The sequence below is a fragment of the Heterocephalus glaber genome, unplaced genomic scaffold (genome assembly GCF_053883595.1).
Source record: "Heterocephalus glaber isolate CG9 unplaced genomic scaffold, H.glaber_assembly_v1.0 deba00001561, whole genome shotgun sequence".
Lineage (NCBI taxonomy): Eukaryota > Metazoa > Chordata > Mammalia > Rodentia > Bathyergidae > Heterocephalus > Heterocephalus glaber.
This window is the reverse complement of record NW_028258349.1, coordinates 846837-857391: the sequence shown is the minus strand read 5'-3', so window position 1 is coordinate 857391 and position 10555 is coordinate 846837. Positions and strand designations below refer to the sequence as shown.

At 35.7% G+C, this 10555-nt stretch overlaps 1 pseudogene; it reads right to left on the bottom strand.

The window, feature by feature from the left end:
* Positions 1-307: 307 nt before the first annotated feature.
* Positions 308-594, bottom strand: LOC101713078 (U6 snRNA-associated Sm-like protein LSm6 pseudogene; annotated as a pseudogene).
* Between the last annotated feature and the right edge of the window lie 9961 nt (positions 595-10555).

Below are 10555 nucleotides of genomic sequence, written 5' to 3'. Positions count from 1 at the left end.
AATGATATATATCATAAGGAGCCCTGTAGAGTCAGTTCTTGTTCTAGGGCTCTGGCAGGGTATGAAGACTTCAATTTTTCAGTCCATAAACATCCATTGTTTAAGGAGTTCTTTTTTTTTCCTGAAATGTGAAAACCTTTTTATAATTCAATCCATAATTTTATACATTTACCTTACTCACATGTTAGTGAAAAATCACCAACTATTATGAAGGCAAGACAACTTACATCACAAAAGAACCAAAAAATAGAAAACATTTCATAAAAAGTATGTCCCAACTATGAAAAGAATTGCTTCCTTGGTGGCGTCACATCCTTCTGTCCTGTGTACTTATGTGTGATACATTGTTTCCTAGGATAAATGCATCCTCATACTTATTCTTCAGTTGTCCGTTTATGTTCTCTTCTGGCTGCTCCAGGGCTACATGCATGTAGCCATCCAGGCAAGCCAGGACCCTTCGATAATCTACTCCTGAACTTAATTTGACCACAACTGGCCTTCTGATGATTTGCCTTAAGAAGTCACTAGGACTTTGCTTCTGCAGACTCATTTTAACAATCTTGGGAGGCAGGAAACCTGAGTTCTAATCCCAGCTCTGCTACTTAATTGGTTGTGTGATTTGAGTAACTCGTCATTTCATCTCTCATAGCCCCAGGTTCCTCATCTCTTGGCCGGGAACTGGAACCCTGACTCCAGGCTCCCCACGAGCACAGCCTTGAACAAGGTGTTTTGTCAGATTCTGGAACAGAATATGTCAGCGTACATCTTCTTAAGGAACCTAGAATGGAAAACTGTGACAGTATTTCTTCTTCATCCTTGTTAGAAATTCAGTAGTTGGATCTTTCCAGTTCTTTTCTATTCCTTACCTATCAGATGTACTATTTCTTTCATCAGTTCTTCAATGCTTGCTAATTGGACAACCATAATGCTGAGAAGCCATTACTTTGGAATATCTTTACCTTTCTGAGAAATGTAATTTAGAGACCCTCAGAAATAGAGAAAATCAAGACAATTCACAATAAAAGAAAATTATGTTGACTAGAGACTTCCTGCAGCTATTGACATGTCCTTCTTGATTAGATTAACACAATATGATGAGAAAAAGAGAAATTAGCACTTTCTAGAATTTTTTATCACCACAGTGTGGTCTAAATAACCGCATAGTTGTTTGGTGACCCAATTTCAAGAGACTTCATAATCAACTACAACCAACACATGCCCAGAAGGGAGATGAATCAGACCCAAAGGGTTATGCTGGGCTTCCTACCAGCAGCCCACTTCCAGGAGCTTTCCCTGTAGCATGCAAATCTGATCTTATGGGTAGCATTTCAAAGCAAATTAATTTCTATGATTCTTCCCTAGTCATACACTAAGCATATATTCGGAAAATTGTCATAAATATTAATGTTCAGGAAATTTTCATGAATATTTGGTAAGTGTCAAAAAGATCTTCAGATGGTACCCATGGAGTTCTCTGGAAGCTATGCCATATCTCTTTGCAAACTCCCTCTCCATAAGGAACACATGAAAGAAAGGATGGAGGTAGATGAAGAGATAAAGCAAGCTTTCTGCACAGGCCCTGAGTTGATGCTCAACTTCATTTGGTTCTTCAAGAGTATAATACAGCCCAGATGGCTGGCTGTCCTTTCTGCCACATCTAATTAGATCTGGATTTATGACTACTTCCTTCGAGATACTTGATCTCCAATATTTATAGAATTTACGGAGCAGACAGCCTTGAAGCCCTTTAGATGCTCCTGTGTACCCTTTGAAGTCAGGGTAAAGGGAAAGCATAGCATTAGGAATTATTTTGATGCTGAGATTAAATGTAATTTTACATCCTTGAAGACTAAAAAAGATTTCATTGAGGAAATGCATGCTGGCATTTGAAGGCTAGTTCTAATTAGTATGGAAAGTGGATTAAGATATTTAAAACTCAGTTATATTTTTAAATGTTAATATTAACATTTATGACATTAAGAAGAAAATTATACTATAATTGTACTACTCCAGCACCCAAAGGTTATCTTACTGTCTGATATCTTTTGATGTATACTTAGATATATAGATACTTTTGCATAGATAACACAGCACATATACAAATTTCTATTTGGGGTTTTTTAATATGTTTTGTTTTTTAAATTGACAGATAACAATGCTTTTATTATGTAGAACATGTTGTTTTGAAATAAATATACATTGTAGAATTGTTAAATCTAGGTAGTTAAGAAACATATTACTTCACATAGCTATTTTTGTGGGGAGGATATTACCTCTCTATTCCTAAAGAACACATTATATCATCACTAACAATTGTCACTATGCTGTATTATTATACAGCATAGATCTCTTTAAATACATTCCTTCTATCTGACATAATTACATGTCCTTTGACCAAATTCTCCCCTCCAAACCCTTCCCCTAACCAACTAACCTCTGCTAACCACCATTCTACTGTCTAGTTTTATGAGATCAATTTTTTTACATTCCATATATGAGTGAGGTCATGTAATATTTATTTCCTGTGTCTGGCTTATTCCAGTTAACATAATGTCCTTTAGTTTCAGCCATGTTGATACAAATGGCAGAATTTCACTCTTTTTATGGTTATATCATACTCTTTTATGTACATTTTCTTTATTCATCTATTGATGAGACACTTAGGTTGGTTCCATGTTTTGGCTCTTGTGAATAGTGCTGCAATAAACACAGAAGTGCATATTTCTCTTCAACATACTGATTTCCATTTCTTTAGATATATGCCCAATAGTAGGATTGCTGGATCACATGGTAGTTCTTTCTAAAACTTTTTTCGAGGAATCTCCATGTTGTTTTTCAAAATTGTTATACTAATGTACATTCCCACTTAACCATATATATTTGTTTATATATATGTTATATAAACATATATAGAGATATTATGTTATTAAACCACATATAAATTTATATGGTTATATAACCATATATAAGTCTGTTTTCTCCACATTCTCACCAGCACTTCTATCAAAATATTAATGACATTCTTCACAGTAATAGAAATAAAAATCTTAAAATTTGTGTGGATCCACAAAAGATCCTGAACAGTCAAAACAATCTTAAGGAAAAAGAACAAAGCTGGAGACATCAAAATATACTAGAAGGGTACAGCAAACAGCAAGATTCTCGCAAAAAATCTGACACATCAGCCAATAGATCAGAACAGAGAACCCAGAAATAAATTAATTCATTTACAGCCAACTGATTTTTAACAAAGTTGCCAATAATACACAATGAGGAAAGGACAGACTTTTAATGAGAGGTGTGGGAAATTTGGATATTTACATATAGAAGAATGAAATGTGATTCTTATCTCTCACTATGTATAAAATTAACTAAAATGGGTTAAAGGATTAAACTTAAAGTTCCATACTATAAAACTACTAGAAGATATTATAGACCTGCTCCATAACATTTATCTGGGCAAGGAATTTTTGAATAAAATTTCAAAAGCACAGGCGGGCTGGGGATTTAGCTCAGTGGCACCATGCCTGCCTCTCAAGTGCAAGGTCCTGAGTTTGATCCCCAGTACCAGAAAAAAAAATGAAACAAAGCAAACAAACAAACAAACAAACAAAAAACCCAAAAGCACAGGCAACAAAAGGAAAAATAGACAAATGGGATTATATCAAACTAAAAGTGCTTCTGCAGAGCATATGAAACAACCAGGAGAGTATAGAGACAACCTACACAAAGAGACAAAATATTGCCCATTATGGATCTGACAGGAATTAACATTCAGATTATATAAAGAATCCAAACAAATTAATAGTAAAACATAAATTATGTAAGTAAAGACCTAAATAGACATGTTTTAAAAAGAAGACATAGAAGTGGCAGCAAGTATGTGAAAAGATGCTCAACATCACTAATCATTCAAGAAATGTAAATCAAAATAACAATAAGATATTACCTTACATGGGCTTTATTTCTTTGATTAACATTGTTATGCTTTATGTCTAGATGTCCTCCCAAAGCCTCATGTGGTCATAGATGGAGCTTTTCAGAGGTGGCTGAGTGTGAGTGCTATCTGCTCCAAGGTTGGGTAACCTGCATAAGACATAATGGACAGGGGCCCAGGGATTTAGCTCAGTGGTTGCACTGCCTGCTGTGCAAGCACAAGGACCCAAGTTCCATCCCCAGTACAAAAAAAAAAGGCATAAGGGACAGAAAGAAGGTCTCTGCTTGTTACTTGCTTGCTGCTTGGTACCTTCTGCCTGCAGTGAACGGTTTCTCCTCTGCGATGCCCCTCTGCCATGACACTCTGCCTTGGAGCCAGCCAACTAGGAACTGAAACCTCTACAAACTGTGAGCCAAATAAACCTTTCCTCCTTTAACTTTGAGTATTGATGTTTTGTCTCAGCAACAAGAAAAGTAACTAAGACAAATATTATTTGACACAAACTCTTCTATGATTCTACCCAGTGTTCATATATTTTATTGTAATTGCTATGTAGTCATTCACATTAATGAAGAATTTTTTTAAAAAACATGTAGTATGAGCAAGAATTTGCAGTAATATTTTATTTTTACCAAAGTAGCACTTGGAGCAAGTTATCAGTATTCTTTGAATTTCTTCATCTGTATAATGTAGATAATTACATTTTTTCCACAAAGTGTATGGAGTCTAAATGAGATAATACATGTAAAATACTGGACAAGACCTAGCCATTAGCAGGAGCTTATGTCATGGCAGTTACTATAATTACATTAAAGGTAGATTTCATAACTACAGTCCACAAAAGATTTAACCCAAAGCTTTTATGCATGCAAGTCAAGGTACATCTAATTGAAGGGTATCATTTTTGAGGTCTTTGTTTTCTGAAGTTTCCATTCTTTGTGTGTTGTAAATATTATGAGTTGAATTGTACCTCCTATTAATTTATGTTAATGTCTTAATCCTTGGTAGTGCAGAATGTGACTTTATATGAAAACAGGTTATTATAGATATAATTAGCGAAGTTAAGATCAGATCATTAGCTTGGGCCCTGTACAATATGACTGTTGGATCTATAAAAAGAACATCATGTGAAAAGAAAAAGACAATCATAGCAGGAAGAAGACGTGAAGACTCAGGGAAAAGATGGTCACCCCTTTGCCAGAGAGAGGGTCAGAAACCAATCATTCCTCTATAGTCTTCATGAGAAAACAACCCAGCTGATACCTTGATTTCAAACATCTGTCTCGAAGAAATGGACAGATTCCTAGATACATATGAATTACCAAAGTTGAACAAAGAAGACCTAAAAATTCTGAACAACCCAATATCAACCAATGAAATTGAAAACGTATTAAAGACTTATCAACTAAGAAAAGTCCGGGCCCTGATGGCTTCACTGCTGAATTCTACAAGACATTTAGAGAGGAACTGCTGCTGCTGCCACTACTGTTTAAACTCTTCAAGGAAATTGAAAGGGAAGCAATACTCCCAAATTCATTCCTGGAAGCAAGCATCACCTTGATCCCCAAAGCACAGAAAGACCCAACCGAAAAGGAGAACTATAGGCCAATCTCACTAATGAACATAGATGCAAAAATCCTTAATAAGATAGTGGCAAACAGAATGTAGAAGATCATCAAGAAGATCATTCACCCTGAAAAAGTGGGATTCATCCCAGGGATGCAGGGATGGTTCAATATACAAAAATCAATTAATGAAATACACTATATCAATAGAGCCAAGGACAAAAACCATATGATTATCTCCATAGATGCAGAAAAAGCATTGGACAAACTCCAACATGCATTTATGATAAAACCCCTACAAAAAATTGGAATAGATGGTCTCTACCTCAAACTGATAGAAGCCATCTATGAAAAACCAACAGCCAATATCATACTAAATGGTCAAAAACTGAAATCCTTCACACTCAAATCAGGAACAAGACAAGGATGTCCACTATCACCACTCTTGTTCAATATAGTTCTGGAAACATTAGCCACAGCAATTAGACAAGAGAAAGAAATAAAAGGAATAAAGATAGGTAATGAAGAAGTCAAATTGTCATTATTTGCAGATGACCTGATACTCTATATAGAAGACCCCAAGAACTCCACCAAAAGTCTTCTAGACTTAATAACCAAATTCAGTCAAGTAGCTGGTTACAAGGTCAACACACAAAAATCAATAGCTTTCCTCTACACCAATGACAGACTCACTGAGAGAGAAATAGGACAAATAATTCCTTTCACGATAGCATCCAAAAAACTGAAATACCTAGGAATCAACCTAACGAAAGAAATCAAAGACCTCTTCTCTGAAAACTATGGCACTCTGAAAAGAGAGATTGAAGATGATATCAGAAAATGGACAGACATCCCCTGCTCCTGAGTAGGAAGGATAAATATAGTGAAAATGGCCATACTTCCAAAACTGCTATATAGATTTAATGCAATTCCAATTGAGATCCCAGCAGCATACTTCATAGACGTCGAGAAAACAATCGAAAAATTCATTTGGAACAAGAAGAGAACCAGAATAGCAAAAGCAATTCTAGGTAACAGAGACATGGCAGGGGGTATTACAATCCCCAACCTGAAACTATACTACAAAAAACCAGCATGGTACTGGCAAAGAAACAGATTTGAGGACCAGTGGAACAGATTAGAAGATGCAGAAACAATGCCAGACACACTCAGCCATCTCATCTTCGATAAAAAAATTCAAAGCAGAAATAATCTCCCAGATATCTACAGAGATGGTGAGCAGAGTGAAAGACATGATTAGAGGATCTAGAAAAGAAACAGATAAAAAATAGATGAGCTCAGAAACATGCTGGAAGCCATGAATACCCAGCATAAAAAAGAAATGGAAAACATGATCACCCAACATAAGAAAGAAATGGAATCCATGAAACAGATTCAAACATATTCAGGAGATCAAAACCTCCATTTAAAAGTATCTACAGCAGATTAGGGGAATCTGAAGATAGAATATCAGATATAGAAGACAGGATCACGGTTAGAGACCATGAAAATAGAGATTTCTTAAAAATAGGAAGGGACCATGAGAAATCAATCCAACAGCTGCTAGACGATGCAAAGAAGAATAACATAAGACTAATAGGAGTCCATGAGAAAACAGAAGAAAGCACAATTGACATAAAAAAACTGCTCACAGAAGTAATAGTGGAAAACTTCCCAGACAGAGATAGAGAATTGGACATACAGACAAGTGAGGCATATAGAACTCCATCTAGCCATGATCAAAAAAAATCTACATCTAGACATATAGTAGTCAAGATCCCAGAAACCCAACAGAAAAACAAAATCCTACAAGCAGTTAGAGAAAAGAAACAAATCACCTACAAAGGAAAGCCCATCAGAATCACAGCAGACTTCTCAACACAAACCCTCCAATCAAGGACAGCCTGGAGTGAAGTATTTCAAGCCGTAAAAGAAAATAACTTCCAACCTAGACTGTTGTATCCTGCAAAATTATCTTTCAAAATCGATGGGGAAATTAGATACTTCCATGACAAAGAACACCTGAGAAATTTCATGAACACCAAACCAGCACTACAAGCAATTCTAAACAATATCCTAGAAAAAAGCAATGAAGGTCACAACTCCATGAGGCCCAACAGAGGGAAGCCACCAAGCAAGGTAAGACACTAAAGGGAAAGGGGGAAAACTAAGAAATAAAAGAGCCAACAAAAGTAAAACGTCAGGACAAGGATAAATCAATATCTATCAATTATAACCCTCAATGTTAATGGCCTCAATTCACCAATCAAAAGAAATAGACTGGCAGAATGGATTAAAAAGGAAAATGCAACAATATGCTGTATACAAGAAACACACCTAACTCAAAAAGAAACTCATAGACTGAAAGGCAAAGGATGGAAAACAGTTCTCCATGCCACAGGAACCCAGAAGAAAGTAGACAAAGTAGATTTCAAACCAAAACTAATTAAGAGAGACAAAGATGGTCACTACATCCTTGTGAAGGGAACAATCCAAGAGGAAGAGATGACAATCCTAAATATATATGCACCAAATATGAATGCCCCCAACTATACAAAACAAATATTAATAGACATGAAAAACCAAATAAACACTAACACATTTGTAGTGGGGGACCTCAATACCCCACTATCACAAATAGACTGATCATCTAGACAAAAAGTTAACAAGGAAATTCTAGAACTGAACCAAGCTATTGAACAAATGGACTTAATAGATGTTTACAGAGTGTTCCACCCCACAAAATCAGAATACACATTCTTTTTGCTGTACATGGGTCATTCTCCAGAATAGACCACATGCTAGCTCATAGGACATATCTAAGTAAATGTAAAAGAATTGAAGTTACCCCCTGTATATTGTCAGACCATAGTACAATAAAATTGGAGATCAATAACATAAGAAACCGCAAAACCCCAACAAACACATGGAAACTGAATAACACCCTCTTGAACAACCAATGGGTCACAGAAGTAATTAAAGAAGAAATTAGACAGTTTCTACAAGTAAATGAAAATGCCAGTACAACATACAAGTATCTATGTGACACAATGAAAGCAGTTCTATGTGGGAAATTCATAGCAGTGAATGCCCATATTAGGAAAACAGAGAAAACTCAGATAAATAACCTAATGCAGAACCTCAAGCTCCTAGAAAAAGAAGAGCATAATGAATCCAAAGCTCATACAAGACAGGAAATTATAAAGATCAGGGAAGAAATCAGTGCAATGGAGACTAAGAGAACAATACAAAAAATCAATGAATCAAAGAGTTGGTTTTTTGAAAGAATAAATAAAATCGATAAACCTTTAGCCAACCTTATCAAAAAAAGGAAAGAAAAGGCACAAATACATGCAATTAAGGATGAAAAAGGTGAAGTCACAACAGATCCAACAGAAATCCAGAGGATCATCAATACCTACTTCGAGAACCTGTACTCCAATAAAATGGAAAACACAGAAGAAATGGGCAGATTCCTAGATACATACGAATTGCCAAGGTTAAATAAGAAGATATAGAAATTCTAAACACCCCAATTACAATGAGTGAAATTGAAATTGTAATAAAACATTTACCAACAAAGAAAAGCCCAGGTCCAGAGGGCTTCACTGCTGAATTTTACAAGATATTTAAAGAAGAACTATCGCCATTGCTCTTTAAACTCATCAAGGAAATTGAAAGGGAAGAAATATTTCCAAATTCATTCCTGGAAGCAAGTGTGACTTTGATTCCAAAACCAGGGAAAGACCCAACCCAAAAAGAGAACTACAGGCCAATCTCCCTAATGAACGTAGATGCAAAAATCTTCAACAAGATACTGGCAAACAGAATACAGAGGGTCATCAAGAAGATCATACACCCTGACCAAGTCGGATTGATCCCAGGGATGCAAGGATGGTTCAACATTCATAAATCAATAAATGTAATACACTATATTAACAGAGTCAAGGACAAAAACCATATGATCATCTCAATAGATGCAGAAAAAGCATTCTACAAAATCCAGCACCCATTCATAATAAAAACCCTACAGAAAATTGGAATAGAAGGTCTTTATCTTAACCTGATTAAGGCTATCTATGAAAAACCAACAGCCAACATCATACTAAATGGTCAAAAACTGAAAATTTTCACACTAAAATCAGGAACAAGACAAGGATGCCCACTATCACCACTCCTATTCAATATAGTTCTGGAAACATTAGCCATAGCAATTAGAAAAGAGAAAGAAATAAAAGGAATAAAGATAGGAAAAGAAAAAGATAAACTGTCATTATTTGCTAGTGTTATGATACTTTACATAGAAGACCCAAAAACCTCCGCCAGAAGACTTCTAGACTTAATTGAAAGATTCAATAGAGTAGTTGAATACAAGGTCAACACTCAAAAAACAATAGCCTTCTTGTACACAAATAACAGACTCACTGAGAGAGAAATTAGGGAAACAATTCCTTTTACAATAGCATCCAAAAAAATGAAATATCTAGGAATCAATCTAACAAAGGAAGCAAAAGACCTCTACACTGAAAACTACAGCACTCTGAAAATAGAGATCAAAAAGGATTCAAGATAATGGAAAGACATCCCTTGCTCCTGGTTAGGAAGAACCAATATAGTGAAAATGGCCATACTTCCAAAGCTACTATATAGATTCAATGCAATGCCAATTGAAATTCCAACAATATACTTCACAGAACTAGAGAAAACAATCCAAAAATTCATTTGGAACCATAAGAGACCTAGAATAGCTAAAGCAATTCTAAGCAACAGAGACATGGCTGGGGGTATCACAATCCCCAACTTGAAACTATACTACAAAACTACTGTGATAAAATCAGCATGGTACTGGCAAAGGAACAGACCTGAGGATCAGTGGAATAGATTAGAAAATGCAGAAACAACTCCAGACATGCTCAGCCACCTCTTCTTTGACAGAGGAGCCAAGAGCCAACCACCATCATTGGAGGAAAGATAGCCTATTTAATAAATGGTGTTGGAAAAACTGGATTTCAACCTGCCAAAGATTAAAACTAGATCCATACCTATCACCATG